This window comes from Primulina huaijiensis, chromosome 1, assembly GCF_012295235.1.
Source record: "Primulina huaijiensis isolate GDHJ02 chromosome 1, ASM1229523v2, whole genome shotgun sequence".
NCBI lineage: Eukaryota > Viridiplantae > Streptophyta > Magnoliopsida > Lamiales > Gesneriaceae > Primulina > Primulina huaijiensis.
In genome coordinates this window covers 20,170,769-20,187,609 of record NC_133306.1, presented here as the reverse complement: position 1 = coordinate 20,187,609, position 16,841 = coordinate 20,170,769, and positions in this window count along the sequence as shown.

Sequence of the window (16,841 nt, the reverse complement as noted above, 5' to 3'; positions counted from 1 at the left end):
TGTATTGATTAGAGTGATGTTTATCAAAGAGGGGTTTGGCTTCACAAACGTTGCATCCGTAGTTTTGGTAGTTGTGTTTGATAAGTTTTTATGTCAAACAACTCTTTCAATTGGTATAGAAATCGACACTTGACTTTTACTAAGTGAGATTCTGGTTATTTTTGTTTGAAGAGGAAAAAGTACTATGAACGTGTCAACTATCAACACCGCACTTCGACCACCCGTTTTGGATGGGCTACGCTACTTGGAAAGTCAAGATGAGGGTCTACATAAAATCTATTGAAGAAATAGCATGACAACATGTTATAGATGGTTAGACTCCACCAAAAACTGTTGATAAAGATGGTGACAATTTGATTAAACTAGAAAGTGCATAGGCGATTGATGAAGTCCAGATTTTGAATTTTAACTCAAAGGAACTCAATGTCATGTTCATGTCAGTTGATATAAATATGTTCAGTCTAACAATTAATTGTGTCTCTGCCAAGTATGCATGAGAAATCTTTCAAAAATAATGCAAACAATCTGAAAGTGAGCGAATAACCAAATTGAGAATGCAAACCACCAAGTTTGAAAATTTGAGAATGGAAGAAACAGAGTCTATTACTACTCATGATTGCCAACTGCGTATATTGCAAATGAAGCCTTTAGTCTCGATGATCCGATTTATAATGAATGACTAGTCAGTAAAGTGTTAGGATCACTTCCAGAACGATCTAACATCAAGATATGTACAATCGACGAAGCCAAAGATACCACCAAGCATGGTTTGGATGATCTCTTAAGCTCTCTTAGAACATTTGATATGAGTCTGGATTTACATAAGAGAGAAAAAAAGAAAGACCATTGCATTTCAAATCTCAAATGATTCTTACAATGATTTATTTCAACTGTCTCAGGAATTCAACGAGTCTGATATGTGAAAAGACTCTTTCTCACTGATCATAAAGAAATTTGGAGACTATCTAAAGAAGATCAGATTCAAGACGATATCGGGTTAGCAACTTAAACTTCTTAGCATTATTGCTCCCAAGAAAACTCAAAGAATTGCACCTACTCAAGGGAAATCTTGACCAATTGTGGGGTCCTTAGCTCCTAATCGTTATTACAATGCAATTTGATTAGGGTTAATTAATTACAGCGAAAAACGAGTTTAAATTTTCTTTACAATGAGCCCAAAACATGTCAACTCTAATTATAATACTAAAAATAGTATATAATATAGTCTCGTCTTAACATGTTACAATATAAAACAAGCCCACACATAATCCAGATCAAATACATACAAACAAACTCATCTCTTCGGGACATACCCCGGTATATAGATACATATACATATATACTGGGAAAGACCACGAAACCTCAAATCAACCATGACTCCCTCCAGAAGTACCATCTCCGGTCTCCTGATATCCTGGAGTACCTGTCATTGTCCACATACAAAGACAACAACAGCTCTATCTGGGGTGAGCAAAGCTCAGTCTGAAGCAACCACAATATATACCACAGATATCTAAACAATGATATATGATATGCAATGCATGTATGTCGTGGAGGTATCAGGTCAAATGCTCATCCACTGAGCACATGTCAGAATCAATCGAATCGCTATCAAATCAATGCTCGAGCTGGCACACCGGCCTCGATCAGGGATACTCGTATGATAACGTCGACAAAGCGCTATCAAATCTCAAATCTCAATCAAATCATCGGGGCCACTGATAACTATGTTTTAAGGGCCATATAATGCCAAACATAGCATCGTGTTCACAAACCCCAGAATCAAATCAAATCATAACAAGGTATCCAAGGATTATAACTCAACGTGCATGTCATGTATGCCACATAAACTCAACAAATAAGGCATATAGACATGTAATCTCAATCCAATCAATCAAACATATATCATATAATACAGATACCTGTCGTATGTTACCCGCTCGCAACATACCTCAATTCTTCTTTCCAGTCGATGTAGCTTTAAGATTTCAGTATAGAAACTCTATCTACATCAATAACACATTCTTTTCATTCAATAATTTCATTCAATATCAACAATAGAAGTTTCAAATATCTTTTGAAAATTTAAAATTCATATCAAATTCAAATTATAGCATAATTCAATTCCGACTTCAAAACTTAGTTTCTTGTCGGTTATTCCACCGCATATATTTATCAGAATTAATAATAACTGACAAATAATTCTTCAATCCCAATTCAATGATTAAAATTTCTTAATTATAATAAATTAGGAATAATTCGAAATAACATCACTATAATCTTCTCTACTTCGTTAAAATCATACACTATTCAACAATTTTCAATTTCTGTATGATTTAACAATTTTTCGGATTTATTCCAAAAATCGACGAATTTCAAACATCATCAAAACTACAAAAGTTATACCTCCAATCGAAGACCTCGTGTCAACGATCCCGGAACTGAAGTCGGTTCGTCGATTGGATAAACCGATAAGACGCACGATCGAAAAGAAAATTCGAAAACCCTCTCTCCACTCTCTTCTCTCTTCTCTCTTCTACTGTAACTTTCTCTCCTGAAACTTTCGAACGAATTCATTGAATTCATTCGATTGATATTTATCTTTTTTTTTTTAAATATTATAATATATTAATAAAATAATATAATATAATATAATATATACTATTTAACATTGGTATATCCCTTCGGACCAGTCAAACGATCAAATTTTTCCAAAACTCAAAACATGAAACTTCTCTATCTTTGAGTTTTCTACGTTATATCCAAATTTCAAATCATTTGGACTTCATATGAAAAAGATATGACACTAATTACCATTTTACCCTTAAAATTAATTCAATATTTTTCAATTTATTTACGAAAATGCCATCAAAATAAATTGAATATTTTTCAACTTATTTACCAAAATGTCATCAAAGCTATTTTATTCTCGGGGTCTCACATTTCTCCCCAACTTAAAAGATTTCGTCCTCGAAATCTCAAACATCTCTATATACATAACATTGGCAAACATATAATATGTCACTAGTTATATTATATATCAAAACTAAAATCAGTAAATGGATCATCATACATTGAATACAATGGAACAGGTGGAATAGAATCGAACAAGTGCGGATATGATTCTCGCATCTTGCTTTCCAATTCCCACGTTGACTCCTCCTCACCATGTCATGTCCATTGTACTCGAACCAACGGAATCGATTTGTTGCACAATATCTTCTCCTTTCGATCCATAATACGAACAGGTTGCTCAACATAAGAAAGAGATGGATCGAGTTCAACCTCATCAGGTGCAAGTACATGTGATGGATCTGGTTCATACTTTCTCAACATAGAAACATGAAATACATCGTGAATGGCAGATAATGCTGGTGGCAATGCCAGTCGATAAGCAAGATCCCCAACTCTATCAAGAATCTCGTATGGACCAACATATCGAGGAGATAACTTCCCTCGCATGCCAAATCGAACGGTACCTCTAAAGGGAGATATTTTCAAAAACACTTTATCACCTTTCTGGAATTCCAAGGGTCGTCTTCGTTTATTCGCATAACTCGTTTGACGATCCTGAGCGGCTTTCATCCGCTGTCGAATCAACTGAACCTTATCATTCATTTCCTGTATCATTTCAGGTCCAGTCAATTGTCTTTCACCAATTTCATCCCAGAATAACGGTGACCTACATCGTCTCCCGTATAAGGCTTCAAACGGTGTCATACCAATGCTCGTTTGAAAGTTATTATTATAAGAAAATTCCACCAATGGTAAAGCATCTTGCCATCCAATTCTGAAATCCATCACAATCGCACGTAACATATCTTCTAACGTCTGAATCGTACGCTCAGTTTGGCCATCAGTTTGTGGATGATAAGCAGTACTCATAGCCAAACGCGTACCCATCGTTTCCTGAAAACTACCCCAGAATTTAGAAGCAAAGCTGGGATCACGATCAGATACAATTGAGACTGGCACACCATGCAGTCTCACAACATTCTCAATGTATAAACGGGCCATTCTCTTATAAGGATAAGTCCGCTCATACGGAATGAAATGTGCAGATTTCGAAAGCCGATCGATAATAACCCAAATAGCATCGCAGCCCTTGGGCGAACGAGGTAGATGAGTCACAAAGTCCATAGCAATATGTTCCCAATTCCACTTTGGGATTTCAAGACTATGGAGTAATCCTCCAGGTTTCATTCTCTCGGCTTTCACTTGCTGGCAAACCAAGCATTTCGAAATAAACTCAGAATGTCCTTCTTCATACGTCTCCACCAGAATTGGGGTCTCAATGTCAAATACATCTTTCGACCTCCAGGGTGAATACTGTATTTGCTACAATGTGCTTCTCGAAGAAGGACATATTTCAAATCAGAATTATCAGGAACTACCAGCCGACCATTAAGTCGTAAAGAACCATCATAAGAAATCTGAAATCCAGACTGATGTCCTGCAGATACAAGTTCTTTCGACTTCTGAATCTGAGCATCGCTTCGTTGGGCTTTTCGGATTTTAGATATCAAGTTCGGCTCAATTTGCAATGCTGAGACAGTGACAGAATTCCAATTCGAGTGAAAAGTCCAACCAGAAGTACATATATCCTCGTGTACTTTGGCGACACAAACTGATGCTAACACAGAATCATGCACCTTACGACTAAAGGCATCCGCAGTAACATTCACCGATTCAGGGTGATATTGAATCTCACAATCAAAATCTTTCAGGAGATCCATCCATCTGCGTTGCCTCATATTCAAATCAGATTGAGAAAAGAGATACTTCAGACTCTTATGTTCCGAATAAATAACAAACTTTTCTCCATACAAGTAATGGCGCCAAATTTTCAAAGCAAACACAATGGCGGCCAATTCAAGATCATGAACAGGATAACGTGTTTCATGAGATTTCAATTGACGAGACGCATAAGCAATCACTTTGCCATGTTGCATCAGAACACAGCCCAAACCTTTACCAGACGCATCTGTACATACTACAAATCCTCCGGTATCTGAGGGAATAGTAAGCACAGGTGCTGTGGTCAATCTCATCTTCAATTCAAGAAAACTAGCTTCACATTCATCTGACCAAATGAATCGCTGATTCTTCTGTGTCAGTTGAGTAATAGGTTTAGCTATTTTCGAAAATCCTTCAATAAAACGACGATAATAACCAGCCAAACCCATGAAGCTACGGATCTCAGGAACATTCGTAGGTCTCGGCCAATTCAACACAGCTTCGACCTTAGCAGGATCAACAGATATGCCCTGTCTCGAGATGACGTGGCCTAAAAATACCACTTTATCCATCCAGAATTCGCATTTGGACAATTTAGCATATAAATGGTCATTGCGAAGAGTTTGAAGTACAAGTCTCAGATGTTCAGTATGCTCCTTTTTCGATTTCGAATACACAAGAATATCATCAATAAATACAATAACGAATCAGTCAAGATAATCTTGAAAGACACGATTCATTAAATCCATAAAAACAGCAGGAGCATTCGTGAGACCAAAAGGAATAACCAAGAACTCATAATGGCCATACCTCGTACGAAAAGCAGTCTTAGGCACATCTTCTTCTCGAACTCGTACTTGGTGATAACCAGATCGAAGATCGATCTTAGAGTATACAGAAGTACCCTGAAGCTGATCAAATAAATCATCAATACGAGGAAGTGGGTACTTGTTTTTCACATTAGCCCGATTCAATTGCCTATAATCGATACACATTCGCATAGTACCATCTTTCTTTCGAACAAATAAGACTGGAGCTCCCCAAGGTGATACACTCGGTCTAATATATCCCTTGTCGAGAAGATCCTGTAATTGTTCTTTCAATTCTTTCAATTCAATAGGTGACATGCGATAAGGAGCTTTAGATATAGGCGCAGTTCCCGGCATAAGATCAATACTAAATTCAACTTCTCGATGAGGAGGACAATCCGGAATCTCATCGGGAAATACATCCGGGAATTCTTTCGCAACAGGAATATCAGATAAAGATGGCTCCTTTTTCGAGACATCAACAACGTAGATAAGATAACCTTCATCTCCGCTAGTCAAAAGTCGAGACATTTCCAAAGAGGATACCAATGGAATTTTGGCTTGGGAACCCTTGCCATAAAAATTCCACTTGGGTCCATCAACCGGTCGAAATCGAACCACTCCACGAAAACAATCAACAGTAGCTCGATTTGTTGTCAAGATATCCATGCCAACAATACAATCAAAGTCGTACATTGGGAGGACAATCAAAGTCAAGAATATCACATTATCCTCGTATATCAATACACAATTATGCACAACCTCCTCAGACAGAATAATCTTTCCTGCTAGCGTGGCTATCGACAATGTATCATACAACAGAGTACTCATAATATCATGAGATGCAACAAATGCATGAGATATGAATGAGTGAGATGCTCCTGTATCAAATAAAACACATGCAGGATAATCGCAAAGCATGCAGATACCTGCAATCACACCACCAGGAGCTTCTTTCGCCTGATCCTCAGTCATAGCATACACTCGAACTTGAGGAGGAACCTGGGCAGTCTGACCACCTGGTCCTCGATATCGTGGGGCACTCGACTGCTGAAAAGATGGAACAGGAACAGCAGGTCTCATCATGCTAGGGCCACCTCTAAATCCTGGCTGAGGTTGAGAAGAAGTCGTACCCTTGTTCGGACATACTCGAGAGAAATGACATTCCTGCCCACACTGATAACAAGTACCAAACATACCTCGACACTGCTCGATAGTATGTTTACCCCCACAATGACTACAGTAAGGAGCAATCACAGGACTCCCTCTCTGGGATCCACTCGAACTCGAAGAAGACGAAGAAACAGAACCAGTCTTCTTGAACTTCTTACCCCTTGGACACAATGCAGGCTGCTGAGCTGACACTGGTGGTGGAAGAGTAAATTGTGGACCTCCTCGCTTGAGTCCAGCCTCAGCTACCTTGGCTCGTTCCGCTGCCTTTGCGTAGCTGGTAGGCAAACCAGAAACAACATAAGTATATATAGCAGGATGCAATCCATTCACAAACCTGTTATATTTTGCCTTCGCATTCCCAGCTACGTGAGGTGCATACTTCAACAGAGTAGAAAACTTCGAAGCATATTCCGCAACAGTCATCGTTCCCTGCTGCAAGCTATTAAATTCATTCTCTTGGGCAGTACAATAAGAAGGAGGGGAATACTGCTCCAAAAACTGGGCCTTGAAGACATCACATGTGACTTCAATCCCGGCCTCTTTCAGTCCAATCTCAGCGGCTTCCCACCAAGATTTTGCTCGGTCTTTCAGTTGGTAGAGAGCAAGTTTCATTCGCCGCGCCTTAGAGTATTCAACAATATTAAACAGATGCTCGATATCCTTCAACCAAGCCTCCGCTCTTCCTGCACTCTCAGTGCCAAAGAACCTCGGTGGTTTCAGATCCTGGAATCGAGCCATTACTACATCCATGGACAACCCTTCGAATTGTCCATCCATTCTTTCAGTACTACTACTCGCAGTTTCATTTGTGGGATCCATATACAAATCAAAAGATGAATATCACATTTCATATCAATTTCACATCATCACCATCTCATATCATCAATCTCATCAGATACTTACTCAAATCAAATCAAGTAAGAGTAAGTAATACAAATAATTCAAACACAAACGCACAATTCATTTGTGCCTATTCAAGTGTACACAAGACTCAATCGAGCATTCCCAGCTATGCTCTGATAACACTCTATGTGGGGCCCTTAGCTCCTAATCGTTATTACAATGCAATTTGATTAGGGTTAATTAATTACAACGGCAAACGGGTTTAAATTTTCTTTACAATGAACCCAAAACATGTCAACTCTAATTATAATACTAAAAATAGTATATAATATAGTCTCGTCTTAACATGTTATAATATAAAACAAGCCCACACATAATCCAGATCAAATACATACAAACAAACTCATCTCCTCGGGACATACCTCGGTATATAGATACATATACATATATACTGGGAAAGACCACGAAACCTCAAATCAACTATGACTCCCTCCAGAAGTACCATCTCCGATCTCCTGATATCCTTGAGTACCTGTCATTGTCCACATACAAAGACAACAACAGCCCCATCTGGGGTGAGCAAAGCTCAGTCTGAAGCAACCACAATATATACCACAGATATCTAAACAATGATATATGATATGCAATGCATGTATGTCGTGGAGGTATCAGTTCAAATGCCCATCCACTGAGCACATGCCAGAATCAATCGAATCGCTATCAAACAATGCTCGAGCTGGCACACCGGCCTCGATCAGGGATACTCATATGATAACGTCGACAAAGAGCTATCAAATCCCAAATCTCAATCAAATCATCGGGGCCACTGATAACTATGTTTTAAGGGCCATATAATGCCAAACATAGCATCGTGTTCACAAACCCCAGAATCAAAATCAAATCATATCAAGGTATCCAAGGATCATAACTCAACGTACATGTCATGTATGCCACATAAACTCAACAAATAAGGCATATAGACATGTAATCTCAATCCAATCAATCAAACATATATCATATAATACAGATACCTGTCGTATGTTACCCGCTCGCAACATACCTCAATTCTGCTTTCCAGTCGATGTAGCTTTAAGATTTCAGTATAGAAACTCTATCTACATCAATAACACATTCTTTTCAATCAATAATTTCATTCAATATCAACAATAGAAGTTTCAAATATCTTGTGAAACTTTAAAATTCATATCAAATTCAAATTATAGCATAATTCAATCCCGACTTCAAAACTTAGTTTCTTGTCGGTTATTCTATCGCATATATTTATCAGAATTAATAATAACTGACAAATAATTATTCAATCTCAATTCAACGATTAAAATTTCTTAATTATAATAAATTATGAATAATTCGAAATAACATCACTATAATCTTCTCTACTTCGTTAAAATCATAAACTATTCAACAATTTTCAATTTCTGTATGATTTAACAATTTTTCGGATTTATTCCAAAAATCGACGAATTTCAAACATCACCAAAACTACAAAAGTTATACCTTCAATCGAAGACCCCGTGTCAACGATCTCGGAACTGAAGTCGGTTCGTCGATTGGATAAACTGATAAGACGCACGATCGAAAAGAAAATTCGAAAATCCTCTCTCCACTCTCTTCTTTCTTCTACTGTAACTTTCTCCCCTGAAACTTTCGAATGAATTCAATGAATTCATTCGATTGATATTTATTTTTTTTTAATATATTATTTTATTATTATTAATAAAATAATATAATATATACTATTTAACTCTTTAACATTGGTATATCCTTTCGGACCAGCCAAACGATCAAATTTTCCAAAACTCAAAATATGAAACTTCTTTATCTTTGAGTTTTCTACGTTATATCCAAATTTCAAATCATTTGGACTTCATATGAAAAAGATATGACACTAATTATCATTTTGCCCTTAAAATTAATTCATTATTTTTCAACTTATTTACCAAAAAACCATCAAAGCTATTTTATTCTCGGGGTCTCACACCAATAAATGATGGAAAGATTCAATTGGAGGTCAAAAGATTGAACTCGGATTAATGCAGGGAGTGTTCAGGCTTCAGACATTATGCTAATGAATGTTCCAAAAGACTTCGCAAAAACAAATGATTAAATGTCTCCCTAAGTGATAAAAATTCTGACAAAAAACATGAATCTAGTGAAGGAAAGAATCAAAATTATCTGTTTGCACTATTACATGAGAAAAGCTCAATGCAAGTTAATCTACTGGGTGTTACCTTTGATGTTGAAACATCTGGTAGGAACACCTCTCCAAATTCATCAAGTTCTATTTGTCTCAATGTGACAACCTCTACCGATTCAAGTGATCTGGAAACTCAGAATGTAGATGGAGAATAAGTCACTTTGGAAAGTGTAGATAAACTTTATGAGGAACTATATGCTGATTAGATCAAAAAGAACAAACTGAACTCGACTCTCTCGAAAGAGAATATAGAGTTGAGAGGTTGTTTGTCAAGACTTGAAATGATACTAAGTAAGAAGGACATGGAGTTGTTCAAGACCAATGCTGAACTTGAAAAGGCTACAAAGACACTTGTTAAGTTCAATTCGAGCTCAACCAAACTTGACTCCATTTTGATGATGGGAAAAGAAAATAAAGTCGGTCTGGGGTTTAATAATAGTGAGTTTGAATTTAGAAAATCCTCCAACTCAAGACCACAAATGATTATTTTTGTGAAAGAGAGTAAAGATACTACAAACTCTCCAAAATTCAATCATACGACCAAAAGTCTTTCAATAGAGAAGCAAATTCTACACAAAAGCCTGAGCAAATGAGACGTCATGTTGTTTGTCACTATTATTTTAAACTTGGTCATATCAAACCTTGTTGTTTCAAGCTGAAGGATGAATACATGAGTTGGGAGACTAACATGATGTTGCACAAGGTGTCGCCAACATCAACCACAACATTGTCGCCAAGAAAACTTCAGTGAAGAAGGTTTGGGCACCTAAGGATGAAATTTGTAGGACTATTGTTTATACCTCCTTAAAAACTAACATTGCAGGTATTTGATATTTCGATAGTGAGTGCTCATGCTATATGACAGGTTCAAAGTAACACCTCAGTGATTATGTTGAATTAAACAGTGGTTGAATGACTTATGGAGGTGGTTCAAAAGGAAGGATTGCTTGAAAAAAAACACTAAAAGTGGATGGACTCCCTAAGCTTCACAAGGTGTTTCATGTCGAGGGGCTTAACAAAAAACTAATAAGTATTATTCAATTATATAATGACGACTTCCATGTTAATTTTGACAAAAATATTTGAAAATGCTATTGCTAATGTTATGACATGTACAAGATCTGCTGATAACTGCTATCAACTAGGACATGAACATGCTTGCAGACACACGAAGCTAAGTGAACTAGATCTGTGGCATAAAAAGTTGGGTCATTCAAACTTCAAGATATTGAAGAATCTATGAAAATATGATGTTGTGCCAGATATGCCTAATCTAATTTCTGGAATACCATATATGTGTGGAGAATGCCAGAAAGGTAATCAAACTAGTGTGCCACACCAAGTGTTGCAACATTTTGACACAACACGCTGCCTTGAATTGTTGCATATGGATCTTATGGGTCCAATGGAAGTGAAAAGCATGGTAGGTAAAAAGCATTCATTTGTTTGTGTTGACGACTTTTCACGTTTGAGAAAAGTCTGATACTTTTAATGTATTTTAGAAATTACTTGCTAGGAATACCAATCTCCACAATTTGAGTGTTGGTAAGATAAGAACTAGCCATGGTAATGAATTTGAGAACTCACATTTTGCATCTTTGTGTGACAAAAAAGGTATAACACATGAGTTCTCTGCACCAAAGACCCCTCAACAGAGCGACATAGCCGAACGAAGGAACTGAAATTTTCAAGAGATGGCTCAGATCATTTCGAGTTCCAAAAATATTTCAAAATGTTTTTGAACTGATCCTCAAACACAACATGTTATATTTCAAATTGTGTATTTTTAAGGAGTGGTTTGACTATGATATCCTATGAGATCATCACGAGAAAGATGTCAAACCTAATACTTTCATTTTTTGGCTATGTATGATATGTGTTAAATGACCGATATCACCTAGCCGAGTTTAATTCTAAGAGCGATAAATGTTTGTTTCTTGGATATTCAACTAATAGTTTTACATATCGAATGTTTAATTTAAGAAATAAGACGACTATGGAATCAATTAATGTTGTGTTTGATGATCTTGCAGATATGGCAGGAAAGAAGATCGAGGATGATGTAGATGATCTCCTGGAAACATCAGAGCCACTAGTCAATACATATGTCGTGTCCGATGTTGTCACACCTAGGACAACACCTCCACTACGACTGACTGAATTTGGAGGATGACGATCAAAGCAATGAAACGCTGGATAATGATGATGGTGTGAACAATATTTGGAAGGACATTTCTAGCAAAATATATAAGGATCACCCCTCATCTCAAATCATAGGAGTTGTGCACGAATACATGCAAACTCGATGGAAAGAGAAAATTGATTACCGAAAGATGATTGGGTTAGTATGTATACTGTCAGGTAAGACACTCACGCTTTGTTTTACACATTGAACCAAACAACATTAATGAAGCTTTAAAGGATGAATTTTGGATAAATACTATTCAAGATGAACTTGAACAATTTGTCTGAAATGATGTGTGAGATTTAGTTTCAAGACCTGAACATGTTAATGTGATTAGAACTAAATGGATTTTTAAGAACAAAACTCATGAACCAAGAAATGATGTTAGAAATAAAGGTCGGTTGGTTACTTAATGGTATACACAGTTCAAGGGGTGATTTTGATGAAACCTTCACTCTTGTAGCTCACATTGAGTCAGTTCGACTGTTGCTTTTCGTTGCATGTCATATAGGGATTAAGTTTATCAAATAGATGTGAAAATGTATTTTTGAATGGGAAGCTCATGTGAGTCAACCGAAAGGATTTGAAAATCCACACTACTTAGACCATGTCTATAAGCTAAAGAAGATATTTTATGGACTGAAACAGGCACCACGTACATATTATGGTAGGCTGGCCAAATATATGCTTAAATCTTCAAACGAGATGATGTCGATGAAACTCTTTTTATTCAAAAGATAAAGGATGATATATTCATATGTCAAATTTATGTAGATGATATAATCTTCGGTTGTTCTTTTCAGAAACATATTGATGATTTTGTTGAATGCATGTCTTACACATTTTAAATGATTATGGTAGAAGAATTAGTTTCTTTATAGACTTCAAATTAAACATCTGCATGATGAAATTTTTCTGTGTCAAAACAATTATGCTAAGAATCTGGTGAAGAAATTTTCTAATGAACACACTAAACATATGAAAACTCCCACGAGATCGAATAAAAAACTATGTAAGTATGATGTTACCAAAGGTGTTGACAACATCATGTATCGCAACATCATTGACAGTCTGCTTTATTTAACTGCGAGTCGTCATGATATAATGTTCAACGTCAATCTATGTGCTAGATATCAAAGCTAATACTAAGATCATACATTTAAATGTTATAAAATGAATTTTGAGATACACTGTAGGGACTGTAGATCAACGATTATAGTAAAATAAAACTAACACCAATTTAGTTGGGTTTAGTGATGCTGATGGGTCTGAAGATGTAGATGATAGAAAAAGTACTAGTGGTGGATGCTTTTACCTAGGTAATAACTTGGTGTCATGGTACAACAGGAAGCAAAAATGTGTATCTGTTTTTAGTCCTGAATCTGAATATGTGACAGCTGGTAGGTGCTGTTCACAACTCTTGTGGATGAACCAAATGGTACAGGACTACAGTTTCCAGAATGAGACCTTGACTGTTTACTTTGAGAACTTAGGTGCAACTGACATTTCAAAAAATCCAGTACAACACTCTCACACAAAACGCATTGACATTAGACATCATTTTATTCGAGATTTGGTTGAGAAAGAAATAATACGAATGAAATTTGTTAGAATTGATAATTAACTGACAAATATTTCCACAAAACCAATAGATTTTGAGATATTTTTTAACCTTAGGAAGTCTCTCAGTTTCTGTCATGATAATCACTAACTGATGTTGTCTTGGATGTTGCAATATCTAAGACAACAACCAACACGTATATAAATTTATAATATGTTAGACATATTGCATTAAATCGTTCATCCTGTTTTGTGAAATGTTTTTACTGTGATGGCTATTTCCTGATATGCTTTCAATTTCTCAGTTCTATTTCAATATACACAATTGGCCATGAGATGTTCTCTCCCTAAATCACAAAGTAGTTGAGAAATCTTTGTATACGCTATGATCTTCTCTAATGTGAAAGTGACTTGACAAGATTGAGAAAAAAGAAAAAAATACAAAAAAAAAGGATTTTGTTCTGTATCATAAAAAAATTGAAAAATCTACCTAAAATAGTCCAAGAAGGCTGTTCTTTTAGTGTGAGAATTATCTCTTCTAAATCAAAAACATAAATCATAACAAAAGAAAATAAAAAAAAATATCTAAGGTGTCAAATGAAGACCGTTATTCTAGTGTGAATGAGCTACCATTTCTGGATAAAAATAAAGTGTGAATGAGCTCTCTGTGTGCAGGAAAATCATTTTTTTTTTTTGAAATTGGAAGTGTTGCTCGGAGATATTGTCAACACCACATATAAAATACTCACAATTTGATCACATGTTTGGAATTTCATTAATATATCATATTTTAGGTATAATTATAACATGCATGTTAATGTTTATGTGATTTTATATTGGTCAGTGAATTATCAAATTTGAACTCGTGCATTTGAATGAAACTCTAATCTTCCTGATTTTGATTGAGAAAAACTTGATTGGTGATGAGCAAATTTTTAGGCAGGAAAATTGTTACCGTTGGAAGCCATATCATTTAAATGATTGATATAACTGCACAATTTTATTACTGCTAATTAACTCGTCTCTCCATTCGAACTCTCTGCCCTCGTTCTTATTCTCTACACGAATTCTTGTTGTGTTTATCGCAATTTCATCTGTAATCTTTGATTATATCTCACAGATGGGTGGAACCAGATACGATCCTCAAGAAATTCAAAGAGAAATGGCGGTACACAGAGGTGTTCCGCCCTGTGTGGCTATACCGCCTAAAGAACATCCTACTGTTGAATCTCTTCAAATGGTTGTAGTCGCCGAGGACCCAATCCCTATTGAAACCATTGCCCCTGAGCTGCCAGGTGATGAAATAGATATGGAGAATCCGCTAGAATTTGAAGTGCTGAATCATGTATTTCTTGTTGCTCCACAGCCTAGAAGATCAAAGAGAAAGTAGAGAATGACCCTGATTTTGTCTAATCTAATAAGTTCCGAGCATCATCGTCCACCGCCAATTTTTTGGATCCTAACTTCTCATTTGGAGATGATTCTGATGATGAATACTTTGAGTTGGTCGCCAGACCAAGACCTATTGCTGGTGAAAACAACACGCCCCCTACTGTGACTGAGAAAGAAACCATTATTTCTGAATAACCGACTGATCTTACTGAAGATGAAGAGTCACTGGCCGAGTTTCTTCTACACCTGAAAGAAGCAAAAGCCTTAAAGATATCAACCTCGGAGGCTGAAGAGCCGAATGAAGAGATGTTGAAGGAATTCAACGACAATCGCCCTGAACAATCTGATGAGTCTACCTCTAGTTATGACTCTGATTCTGACGAGTATTCTGGTGAAGATGATGAAAATGATGATGCTAAAAGTTAGAATGATGAGAGTGATGACAAAGAAGGTAACTATGCCGATGTTGTTCCTGATGTTGAGAACGATGTTGACGACACCGTGGACAACATCAATACTGCAGACTATGACTTGAGTAACTTATTTTCCACAAAGTTTTATTCTAAAGATGCTGTTGTTCGGTGGCCCCTTTAAATCAATATAGGATCTTTAATTACAAAATTCCAGACCATCCTAAGCGACTATCTGCTGCAAATCAGACTTCATTTTACTCTGTTGTACACAAGACTACGATCTCAAACTAGACTAGCTCCACAAATACTACAATGGTTACCTTACCACATGCCATCGAACTTTTCTCAATTGGTATTGGGAGTACTACATTTAATTTTAATGAGGATCTTCTGATGTTGGTGAAAAGTTGAAGATTGCCCCAACTTACTCTAAGGGGAATAGGAAGTTGGACCTTCCCTAGTCTGCTATGGGTGTTGTCCTTGATGTTGGAAACACGACCTCTTCTTCTACCATGAACACTGATGGTTTTATTATTCTATCTACGTCTATTCTACAGGATCAAATTGAGTTTGGCTTGAAGTAAATCTGCAATGCGAAAGAGCTCATAGCTCATTATGAAGCTCAAATATCCGAGAACCGCTGACTTTTAGAGGTGGCGGTGCATTCTGGCCAAAAAAGAGGAGCAGGAGAAGGTTCAGCAAGTGCAAGTGTTGAAGCAACAACAAAAATGGAAGAAGAAGTGGGCGGCGAAGAATAAGGAGATACAGATGAGCTCATCGATGGAGTTGGAGATGAAGCTACTCAAATGGTGTTTAACTATTGGGGAGATGAGTCTCTGACTTAGGGGGAGTTGCGTGCTAACTCAATGGAGTTCTGCTGATAAATATTTTTGTATGTTTTGTCCAAAAAGACAAAAAGAGGGAGATCAAAAAGAATATAATTTATTCCTTAATTATATTTCTTTTTGATAATATTGTTCATATTAAATATAGATTTTTTTTTCTTTCTAGACTATTGAGATCTTTGATAAATTCTAGATATGATAGATTTATTTAAAAGAGTTTATTTTCTAATGAAACTCTTGTTTCTATATCTTATAGGATTCTATTCAAGAAATAAACTCTAGGGCAAAAGAAACTTATAAGTAATCAAATATAGTTGTTGAGATCGATTTGATGAAGCAGAGATTTTAGGATGCCGTATGAGATCAAACGCGTACATCGATAATTTAATAAAGAGTTCAGAGCCAAGGTGTATTGAATTGTTATCATAGAGTGTTGAAGACATTCATGCACATCATCTAATCACTGTACTGATTATAGTGGTATTTATCAAAGATGAGTTTGACTTCACAAACATTGTATCCGTAGTTTTGGTTATTAGGTTTGATAAGTGTTTTGGATGCACTTCACTTTGTTAAGGGATTTAGCTTTTCTTTATTTACTAGTATTGATTTTGTAAACTGATAAATTTTACTGGTGAATCTTTTGTCGTAATATAACACACAAGTGTG